The sequence below is a fragment of the Alosa alosa genome, chromosome 7, assembly GCF_017589495.1.
Source record: "Alosa alosa isolate M-15738 ecotype Scorff River chromosome 7, AALO_Geno_1.1, whole genome shotgun sequence".
Lineage (NCBI taxonomy): Eukaryota > Metazoa > Chordata > Actinopteri > Clupeiformes > Clupeidae > Alosa > Alosa alosa.
The window spans coordinates 29,105,705-29,118,009 of NC_063195.1; the positions used below are offsets into that span (position 1 = coordinate 29,105,705).

At 38.2% G+C, this 12,305-nt stretch overlaps 1 protein-coding gene across 2 annotated transcripts in view; it reads left to right on the forward strand.

Moving 5' to 3' along the window:
• Positions 1–12,305, forward strand: part of LOC125298393 (integrin alpha-X-like) — a 45,020-nt gene that overhangs the window by 14,415 nt on the left and 18,300 nt on the right. The window lies entirely within an intron of this gene.

A 12,305-nucleotide genomic window follows, 5' to 3' on the forward strand; every position in this document is an offset into this window, starting at 1 on the left:
TCTAGACCAGGCAAAGCGTGAGCTTGTAGCCATCTGCATTCGGTAGGCTATATTCACCAGACCCATGGCTACACTGTACATGCAACTGTGTTCTGTGCCTTTCTCTGTCTGTTATCTGCAGCGTTAGGGCCTCCTCTCCGATGAGATTGCTATCTGCGGATCAGCGGGTTATGGCCATGCTTCTGTCACCGCGCCTGATCATTTTATGGCACAAATGAATGGTAGACTATTAATGAACCGGTGGCCGGAAAAAAACGTAACATTTTCCAGATTAGGAAATATTCCTTAAAGGGGAACTTGGCAACTATTTCAACGTAATAAACCCGTTTAGAAATCATTTGGATGGTTAAATGACCTGTTCCGTGAAAATGGTGACTTTCCCCCGCCCCTAGCGTCCTCAGGCGAAAAACCAAACTTGCAACATTGAGACTACCGTCCCGAAAGAGAAGTGAGAAACAAGAAACTAGTTTTAAATTGTGTTTCTTACCTTGTAACATCCACATAGTTCTGCCAAACTTATGCTAACCGCTAAGCTAGCTTGTAAACAAATCCATGTGCTTTATCGTTACCTTTTCCCACAGTTTGAAATAGCATAATGCACAATTGGGGGGGTAGTAATGTGAGCGTTCATTCAATGTCTATGCGTTTGAACCTAATCATAAAGACACCTTTCTCAGCAACTTTTCTGTTCAATCAGCATAATTGGCATTACGATCCACCCGACGTTTCCCTTGTCTACCCCGTTAAACTTCAGGCTCTCGTGTTTTGCTGACTGATATTACTCAGCAGATCACCCTAGTAGATAACCAGAATTACAGTCTCTAGAATTGTAGGTCAGAATGTAAACTGGGCCACAGATGGCAAGCACAATTGCATTAGCTTAAAACTATCTAGTCGAGTATAACCTAAAACTAGCTTAATTAAAATGCCACAGCCCATACTGATTTTTCGTTTTAGAATATAGTATATAAATCATTATGCAAATACTTTTACTTTTAATACTTAAAGTACATTTAAAAGCAGGTACTTTTTACTTTTACTTAAGTAGGGTTGTCATTGTGGTATTTCTCTGTGTATTTGTACTTTTACTTAAGTACTGAGTTTCAGTACTTCCTCCACCACTGCCTTTAAGTTTGAGCAGTAGTTGATTTTCAAAGTTAGTTGCACTCATCCTTGGGTCGCTTTGCAGTGAACAGTAATCCAGCACAACTGAAAAGCCCCTCACAGGCAGCTGAGGCAGGCAGGCCAATGTTGAGTTGCAGAGTTTTTTTTTATATTTGGAAACGAGCAGAAGGTTTAGCAGATTAAAGGGCGTCGAACTGGGGGGGAAAGTAGGAAGTATAGGGCAATGGAGGAGAAGGCCCTTGAAAAGTGGAATACAGGGGGCACAACATTTTCATCAGGCATTAGTAATAACTCAGGTAATCCACACATAAAAAATCCAAACAACTCCATAAGTAGAGTCATGTGTAATGAAGTGGAATAACACAGGGAAAAAGTATTGAACACGTTAAGAAAAAGCACTAAGGCAAGGAAAGGGAAGGAACGAGCTGGAATCTGTAAGTAGTTAGAGAGTAGTTATCCTTTCTATCTGCGCAAATTAATATAAGCTTGGTTAGTATAGCTTACATATTGATGGGCTATAAAAAGGTTTTTCATTACCAAGGTGTCACACAAGAAACATTTCATGATGGATAAAAGCAAAAAGCTCAAACAGTTCTGGAAGTAATCTGGAACTAAAGATCAGGATTCACAAGAGGGACCCCTGGAATCTGTTCAGAACAATGGACCAAAATCACACCTGATACTGCGACTAATAAGTTTTGTCATACAGGAAATGTCTTGAAGCTGTCTTTACAAACAAAGGCTTTTCCACAAAGTATTGAAGAAATTTCAGTAGGCACGTTCAATACTTTTTTCCTGTGTCATTCCACTTTAATACACAAAACTCTTATGTTTGGATTTTTTATATGTGTGTTAATATAATGTGTAGTGAAAATTTCGAATAGACTCACTGGAAGTTTAGGCTAATTACTGGGGAAAAAAAAAGGTGTTCAATACTTATTTCCACCATATATTTATTTTACCTGAATATTTTAACTTCAAAATTAAATGTAAAAGTGAATGTCAGACGAAATGTAAAGTTTGACTGACTGGATTTTGTATACAAAACATAGTAAAAACTGTCTAAGGTCACTCTCACTCTCCCTTGCTAAAGAGCTAAATGGTTTAGTCCGCCTGCACGATTCATAAGGTAGTCTATCTTTTGTTTATTTAGTTGAGCATCGCTAGTAGTGGACCGCTAATTGTTGTGCTGCTGGTGCAATGTCTTTCTCCAAGAAGGCCAAGTCAGGTTACTAAAAACAAAGGCCAAAACAGCAAAAAGAGAGACATCAAAATGAGGGGAAACAACTGCTAATAAACTTCTTTCCAAAGAAAGGTGAGCACAAACGTCAAAACACGAAATCCCATGGTGTTTGCTTGAATATCTCCGCAATCATTGGTGCTAAACTGAGACAACCCATTGGAAAATACACTTTCATAGGTTAGGCTAATCTGATGCATCACTTTCAGAAAGACTGCATGGCGTCAGCTTGATTCATGTCCTGTTGTAGGCTACATGCTGATCATTATCAATAGGCTAGTGGTTTAGGGCGCGATTTTTTTTCTCTCCCTTTCTGTTTTCATTAGTCTTAACTTTTTTTTTACTCAAGTAACGGATGGGATTTTTGATGTAGCGAAGTACAATACTTCACTCAAAAAGTAATCTAAAATACCGATTTTATAAACTACTTAAAAAATACAAAATACACAGAAAAACTACTCTACTACCGTGAGTAAATGTATTTCGTTACTTTCCACCTCTGTTGATTTTTAATGTACAAAAAGATGCAAACAGCAAAGGGAGTATTCACCTTATTCACAAGGCGGCCATTGTTTAAACCAAAACTACAGGGGCTACAGGGTACACTTACTATATAATTAATGCCACCTACAGGTGAATGCATAGAACCTAACAATCCTATGGTTTGTGTACCCTGTAGCCTCGTTTTAGCCGCCAATGGCCGCTATGTGAAAAAGGCGAATTGAGAGTGTTTTTGATTGAGATTAAGTTTTCCTGATGAACAAAACAATATTTCAGTACCATCCCTGACCATTGCTGACAAGCCATTGCTGTTCTTTTCTACTGCAGCAATATTGTAGAAGGGCTTTAACTTACACTCTTATTTAATTACTTCAAGCCAAAAGTGTTTAAAGGGGAGATTTTTTTTCTTTTCTTGTCAAGATGCAATTCAACACCAAGTAAAATATATAAAATCAAGTTTGCAAGACTTCCCATTTCCTCATCAAAGTAATGAATCAGAACATTCGAGATATTGTTCATATTTCCATTTGTTGCCTCCGCATTTAATGAAAACGTGGTAATTTTGAGTTTTACAGACAACTCAGATTTCCAATGAGCAGCAATACTGTGTGGGCTCATGCAGTAGGCTATGTCTGCGCATTTGATAACGACAATCTGGAGAGGGCGCTTTTGTCTTCAGCATCAGATTGTATAAGGTTGACAAGAGGTTGTGATATGGACAGGTCGTGTTGCGCTATGAAAGAACATGCGCAGCCTACTTTCTGAGCGCAAAAACGGTCAGTCATAGATCAACGTAGTTTGTAGTCCCCCCGTCCCCCCCCCTGTTTCCAACAGCCGCCCATCTCCATTTATTTTTTAACTTATGACACCTGCCTTCCTTTAGCAACAACGCATCCATGACAGCTAGTGGCCTTGCCAAATAGACGCACACAAATCATGACGCTAATATGCGAGGTTCTGGTTGGCCTACTGGTCATGGTTTTGTGCTATAAATTAATAATATTTTATAGCAAAGTTTAAAGTTGACTATTTTAATTGCATGGTTATTTTTTGTCAACATACACTCCCAACCCCCTGTCGTTAAATGTGAAGGCCTAAGCAAAATAGGCTACAATGGCTGTCTGTGAGTCACAAACACGACTCAACAGTTCGCGATGATGACCGTATTATTATTTTATGTTAACACGCTCAGTCAAAAGCTACCGCAAATTGTGAAAAACATTGTTGTACATGTCATAACAGACGGGATAATAAATTGCATAATGATTTATATTAAGGCCGCTTTACACATATTATTAGTTGCATTGATTAAAAACTGTAACAATAATAGGTTACATCGGGTGGCATAGCAGGCTATCTGTTCAAGTCATAGCGACACCCAAAATGAATGACCTGACAAGAGTTCGCAAGAAATTGTCTACATTGATGCACGGAAAGAACACAGCGTACGCCTCTTCTCCGAATTCGCACATAGAGCTCACAATGTATCATATCCAAAAAAGTTAAAGGATTGGCCAACCTCGTCAGCTGTCTCGATTGTGTCACTATAATCCAACTTTTAGACCGTTAGTCCTCCAGACGTGTTCTTTTTTTTGTTTTTAAAGCAAACGTCCCAGGCCAATGAGACAAGCGTGTAGCTACAACATAAACAAAGCGAAACTCATGGCTGACGTATCTTCTTGAGCGGTCACTGAGACACTTAGGTCTGAGACACTTAGGTCTTTAAACATTTAGGTCTGAGACACTTAGGTCTTTAAACATTTACCATCACACACATTAATTCATCGGACCTAATATTTGTAGTTGCTTTACAAAAAGGAAAAGAAAAGGTGATAGTCCCCCCCCCCCCCCTATTTTTTTCTCATCAGATCATGTGGCATTTCTAAAATCAAATTAACGGAAATTTAATCCTTGCCGTTATTGTTCGTGCAGATATAGGCTGATTCATGTTCCCTTGCATTGTGTAACTGAGGTCCATGGCTAGTCTGGCTTTCACCAGACCAAGCTCAATCTGAACCGCCCATGTCGCAATATTGCGACAAGCGTCATTACTGAATAAAACAGACGATAGACGCGAGTACAGTGTAAAATCTCATTTGTACTCTTGACCACTAGTTGTCAGACACCCAGAGCTTCGATTCAAGCTCAACCTTTTTTTTCCAAAGTTTTCAGGAAGCTCCAGAGCCCGTCTACCTCATAGACATAATATACATAGACGCCGATCGCTACCGCTTACTAAGCCTGACGAGATTTGGAGCATCCATCTTGGACCGGGTCATCCACTCCACTCAGTGTAATCTGTTTGGCCGGTGAGATGAGCTGTCAGCGCACTTAATTTATCATATCTCACTGAATACCGAACAGATTCTCACGCGTTTTTTTTTTGCTGCAAAGGTCATACATGTAGCTATGATACAGGACACATGATTTAGCGTATTTTTATATTCATAGTGGGTTTAACAGTAATAGAATATTCTGATATATGATATAAAGTGACCTGACGTCCGATATCAAAACTGGGAACATAATCCATGTTTAACAGCATAGACAAAACTAGTTTGATACAAGTTTAATGAGTTAAATATAGTTCACAGTTGACAGAAAAGTTCCATCAACAGCATTATTCACAGTCCACAGAAAGGTTCCATAAACATTTAAGTGAGATCAGTGCCATTCAGACATCTGAGGGGTATTCCAAGTAGGCCTATGTGGTTTAGTGACAAACTTGGGTAAATTGACTCAGAATAAGTTGTAAACCTCCCAGTAGAAAAGCTGTATGATACAGGAAACATGGTTGTGTATATTTTAATATTCATAGTGGGCTTAACAGTAATAGAATATTCTGATATATGATATATTATAAAAGTGATGACATCCAATATAAAAACTGGGAACATAACTAGTCCACGTTTGACAGCATAGACAAAAACTGGTTTGATACAAGTTTTAATGAGTTAAAATTACAGAAAAAAATCCATTAACATTTTCAGTTCAGTGCCATCAAAAATAAAGTGATGAACAGACATTGGTGTGGCATAAAGGAAATGGAGTAACTGGGTTCAATATCAACAGCATTTGTTAGACAAGTTCCATAAATATTGTAAAGTGCAAGTTTGTAAGTTTGTTTCTGATCCTTAAAAAACAGACATTGGTTTGGCATAGTAAGTGTAACAGTTCATCAATTCAAGACAAAAGGTGACTTGTCACTTGAACAGTGTCAATGGGTTCATCAACAGCATCTGTTATTTACAGTTCACAGAAAGGTTCCAGCCCCAATGAAGAGATTAAATAAAAGGAATTAAGAAACATTTTAGAAACTGCTAAGATCAACCCGTTCATTGCAATCAGTAAAGAATCAGGGAGTGTCTTCACAGGCTCAGTGAGACAGAGTTACCGTCATGCAGTTGGTTCTATGATTTCGACAACTGGTGCATGTCATTTTGTATGTTCCCACCTTGCTAAAATTGCTTGGGTACACTTTGGCTGAGAACAAAAGTGCTTCAGACAGCAGGTGGGCAAATAAGATGGCATAGTAAACTGGGTAAACTCCATAAAAGAGGACTGAGTCAACCAGACGATGGGAAAATGGGACACAGAGTGGCGAATGCAGGTGATGAAGGTGGAGCTCATAAATCAAACATTCAGTCACAGTGTAGCAGATGCCCTGCAGTACTGCAATGAAGAGCTGCACCTTCCTCAGTTCCAGGGGTGTGAGGAGACCGTTCAGTTCATTCAGTCTTCTTGAACAAGGCAGTTGTTCTGGAGAGAAACAAAATAATAAATAAATGAATGAAAAGGAATTTGAGAGGCATCTTATTCTTGTCAGGGTAAATGACATGTGAATAATACAGTGTTGGGCAAGCTACTTCGAAATTTTAGTGAGCTAAACTATCAGTTACTCTGCCATGAATAAAACACTACACAAAACTACCACCCAGTCAAATGTATTAGTAGCCTACACTGTAAAAAGTTTCTGTAAATTTACACCCAGATTCCAACATTATTCACCTGTTTCCTTCAATAAACAGGACTTTCCAGTCATTAGTAAGACAAATGTGTAAAATCAGGCTCCAACACTGTTATTTACCACGCCCGTAATGTTTATTCTGGAACACACGTACTTCCCGTTATCTATTAACGTTACCTTCGAGCTGGTGATGGGAAGCTGTCTGCTGAGAGAAGGCGATCGTTGGAATCATACCCAAACCCATCAACATAATAAGGTGAGTTTATCTGTCATCTTTGACCAGAAATACAACGTTTGAAAGCACACTGGTCATGTTTATACAAGTTGTATAATACAACATCTCTGAATGTTACCCTGCTGAAACGAAGTTAGTAGCAGTGCTATTCAGCTAGCCAAAACCACGCTTTCGCCCTTAAGCCATGCGTTATCGTTATCACTTGTTGATCAAATTTTACGTTTCTCCATTGCAATCTGAAGCCATCTAAAAGTATTGGTATGAGTGGGGTATCGTAGTTTTAAAGTTTAACTTTCGCGTGATTTACCTGCTATAACACTGTTTGCTAGCTAAGTCTGCTTAGCATCATCAGTTTAATAAACCAGTGGCCAAATAAACAATATGGCACAAGCGGATCAGTGTAGTGTGACTACTGCTTTCAGTGTTTACTTGTATGCATGGATTTCGCCCGTGCTGGTAATTACTAAAAGTTGTGTTAAGTCCTTCCAGTTGACAGTTTAGAAAGCTAATGCTAGTTAGTAGCCTAGCTAGCTTTCCATAGCAGGGTGGTTGCATGACACGTGTATGGTATTCCTCCTGAGTTCATTTGAGCTAGCGGCATGCAACAGGAAGATGTTTACATGTCATATATGTGGGCATCAGTCCACTCGTCTATTTATGTGAGCCATACCTAAATTCATGACAATATACCCAATATAGACCTTCCATGCTGTGTTCCAGATTGCCAAATTAAAGAGACATGCAGGTCTTGAATTTCCCCTGGGGATCAATAAAGTATCTATCTATCTATCTATCTAGGTCTTTAGACACACATATATAGAAACCATAAACAATGTGGTTTTGATAAGACAGACAATTTCAAGCAAGCAAGCACCCTCACTTTGCACACACATACACACATTCCTCACACAAACATCTTATCACACCGCCTCATCACTTTTAATCATTCAACATTCAGACACACAGAAACACCCACACACACACACACACACACACACACTTTCATACTCACCTTGCAGACAACTCACATTCACTCCTCCCTTACACACATACACACACACACACAACACACTCACAGAGATTACATTCACTGTCTCACTCACACACACACACACACACATCATGAAGAGTTGTTCAGTGCCTTTCTTTTCTTTTGCTAAGGGATGTCTGCGACTGTAGCTGATGTTGAGTCTTCTAAGCCTACCTGTTGGCCTGTGACGCCTGATATTACTAGGTATGTTTGTTTTCATTCACTAGAGTAATAATGATCAACATATACATATTTAAATCAACTTTTGAACATTAAATGTTTTTTTTTTTTTTTTTTTTTTCTGTATTGAATTTTGTTTGGACAAAATCCTAAAAGGAATCTAATCATGGTTGACATGTGGATCTATATCTTAAATTGAATATGAAAATTCTTTTTTCAGGTGAGCGACAAGGTAATCATCAAAAAGTGGATGGTCAGCATTGAATCCTTAATGGTTTGTGAAGGGTCCAACCTAAGCCACATTTCTAACAGGGATTGCGACATGTTTCTCCACCTTCTATATTCTGAATCTGCAATATCAGGAGGGAGGCAGCGTGCACCCTTGAATTCTTCAGAGGTAAGTTCATGTCACACTTTCGAACCAGAGTTTGTTTTATGTGTGGTATGTATTGGGGGTTGTGTAGTAGTCTACTATGTAGTTATAAGCACTACTATGCAGGATTACACCCTCTGAAGAGCAATCATGCATGGTACTGCTAAATAACCACATAACTACATTTACATTCATACATGATACCACGAGCCTAATGCAATGTTTTATTTTCCATGATAATTCTTCTGTGTCTTATTCCTGATCCTGAAATACGATTATAGTCAGTCTACATGTTCCTGAATTACTATTTACTATTATCTTGCTTCATGTCCCTTCATCTTTCAAAGATTATAAAGATTACTTTACTGTTAGACTGTCAAGTAAGTGCTGTGAAATAAAATATCTGTTAAACTACAAATAAGTAACTGATGTGAAAAAATGGATTTTTATCTTTAAAATGTTGATTTGAGAGTGGATGAACTCAATATATGGAACTTGTTTCCTGTAATTTATAAAAAAATTAAAGACCTGTTGTGTAACTAACGTGAAGATCACATTTTTTCTTGTTACCCAACATGAAAATGATGTTATATATAACAGGAATTTAATGTTATGGTAGTCTGCCGTTAAACAGCGGGAAGCTCCTGGAAGTCCTGCCAGTTGTTTCCTGTTAATTTACAGGAAATTAATGTTGTTATTTTACATTAACTTAATGTTAAACCAGGGCACCGTTAAATAACAGGAACTTCCTGGAAACTCTGCTGCCAGTTGATTCCTGTTTTTTTACGGGAAATTTTCTTACAGTGTAACACAAACACAGCAGTAGGCTAGTTCACTACATAGGAAGCTACTTTAAATTGTGCTAATTTCACATGACAAGAAAAGTGTAGCTTGTCTGGCTAAGCTACTTGATAAATAAAGAAGTTGAGCTATTGAAAAGTTACTTTATTCAGGAAATAGTGAGGCTACCACCAACACACTTATGCTACAAGTAGCAGCTAGCGATTGCCCAATAGGCTAGTCTGTGCCACTTGTGTAAAATTCGCCGGCCAAATCTAGTATGATTTATTTCTACAATAGCCTTCTTGTGTCAGTTAGTTGTAATCTAAGTCAGTGTTATGGAATATGACTTATCAAGTCTCAGTTCATAGCCGGGTGAACACCGAGTAAACATAGCCTATCTAGATGGCTACGATTTTCATACAGTAATATCAAAGATTGCTCCTTCTCAGCTCTCTGGTAATATTCTATTCACAAAATACAACCAATAGTGCGGTTATGTTAAATCTTACTTGTGAAAAGTAAATCCCAGTATGGTCCGCACGATTTGAGAAGGAACATGCTGCACAGTGCTGTCATCTTGTGTCTTCTGCTGCAACGCAACGAGGAGTATGACCGGTCCAAGATGGCGGCCGCATTTCTTGTTTCCAGCAGCCAATGTGGCGTCTATGTATATTATGTCTATGGTCTACCTTATTAGACATTCTCTGGAATGTCTAATAAGGTACCAAATGTTGAAAAAAAATCACGTGTGATGAAGTCTTGGGTCTGTTATTCACCTATTCTGATTCTGAAGGAGAATATCTGCCTTTTGGAGAATAAGGTAGGCCTATTTACAACATAAATTGTCAATAGGCTGGCGACACAAATAAAATCTCCTTTGGAAACCATGGCTTACGCCTTACCTCAAGCGGACTTAAACTGCCATATCGTGGCGAAAAGTTGTAGGCTAATAAAATTCACGCAGCTCCATGAGTCAAGGAAAGCGCGAATGAAGTAGCCACTTCTAAATGGGACCCACTACACAGTAGCTTAAGGTGTGTTGCTAAAGCAGCCATAATGAAATGAAGGTGTCATTGTTTGGATACTTCACACACACGTGCTTTTTAATTTCACAGACTACAACTACCAAGCTGGAATCAAAGCACATCGATTCCCCTCTCACACCCTGCACGCACATAAAACAAAATAAACAGGAGTCTCAGTCTCACGCATGGATTGGCAAAACTGTATCAGACCCGTGTAACGTTGGTAAATCTTCCATTGCACAGAATGATTTTTGTAGCATGTGCAACAAATGACAGTCGAAAGATACAATTACAGTGCTGCTATCAATTTGTTTGGTATAACCGCATTTATAGTTTTCTACAAATGCAATCAATCAAATTGGCCTCCATCAACAACAACGGTAACATTACCTAGGTCCTTATTGATATTATACGATTAACGTACCTGCAGTAAAAACCAAGCATGTCCGATAAACATCCTCAGATTTATTTCGGCTTCAAGAAGAAATGGGAATTACATTTCATGTGAACATCGTCCTATCCTTATTAGACGTTCTCTGCGGTAAACTACAGTTTTTCCAACCCACTTTTAACTTCCAACAAAATTACGTCTCACTGCAAGGATGCGCCATCTAGTGGACAAACGACTACTTATCGCCAATACTGGAAATGCAGCCATGATGATGAATATTTATTTTGGCTTTCTTTTAATCCTACTGAATTTGTAATTATGTATCGGCCGTTCTAATACCGATAGTATGTGGGTGACTGTGTGTGTGTACATGTGTATATGTGTGCACCGCCATCTACAGGCCAATGAGTGTACAGTCACTAGATGTACACATAACCTAATTTTTTTAGACCCCCATGGATGAAATTCTACGAAAACTTGGCATACCCCAGAGAATGCCAGGTCAATCATACACATACAATTTGGTGCAGTTCTGAACATCTTAACTGAAGATAGGGGCGATTAAAGCAGAATAATATTGCATTTTCATTTTTTACCGGGGGGGGGCGTGCAAATCACAAATGAGTGATTATGGGCCAGGTTGATGTGGGCCCTTGAGACCAACATACCATATCGTTGACCAAAAATTCAGGAAGTAGATAATGGGGTAAAAAAAACAATCCCTATATGACCGCTTCGCTAGCGGCGGTCATAATAAAGAATTAAGTTTTATTAAGATAATAAAGTTAACTGAACTGAACTGGGTGTAGCTCCCTCCTACATTTATGACATGCTCATTGCATACACAAAACAGATCCCTAAAATCCTCAGGTAAAGGGCTCCTTGCAAAACCAGGAATTAACTCAAATTCAGCACATGGTACCTTTAGTCACCCCCACTCTCTGAAATTCCCTGTCTCCTGACCTAACGACTGCTCAGACAGTGTATTCTTTTAAAATCAGATTAAAAACATATTTATTCTCACATGCTTTTAATTAGGCATTTAAGGCAATTTAAGTCATTTAATTGTTTAATTATTTATTATTATTATTACTTTTAATTGTTTATTATTATTGATCATATATTTATTTTACATTCACTTTTATTCACTTGTTATATGTATTGTAATCTCCATCTTTTTATGTCAATCTAATCGTTATTGTTTGGTCATGTCTTGTTTGTTGTGTCCCTTTCTTTTGGAGCACATTGGGTCTGTGCTTGTCACATGAAATGTGCTTTATAAATAAAGTTGGTTTGATTTGATTTGATTCATTTAATAACTGCATTTTGCGTTTACTGATGATATCTTTGTCTTATATTTAAATTTGTTTGATTATCTGAAACATTCAGGTGTGAAAAACATGCAAAAAAAAAAAAAAAAAAAAAAGAAATCAGGAAAGGGGCAAACACTTTTTC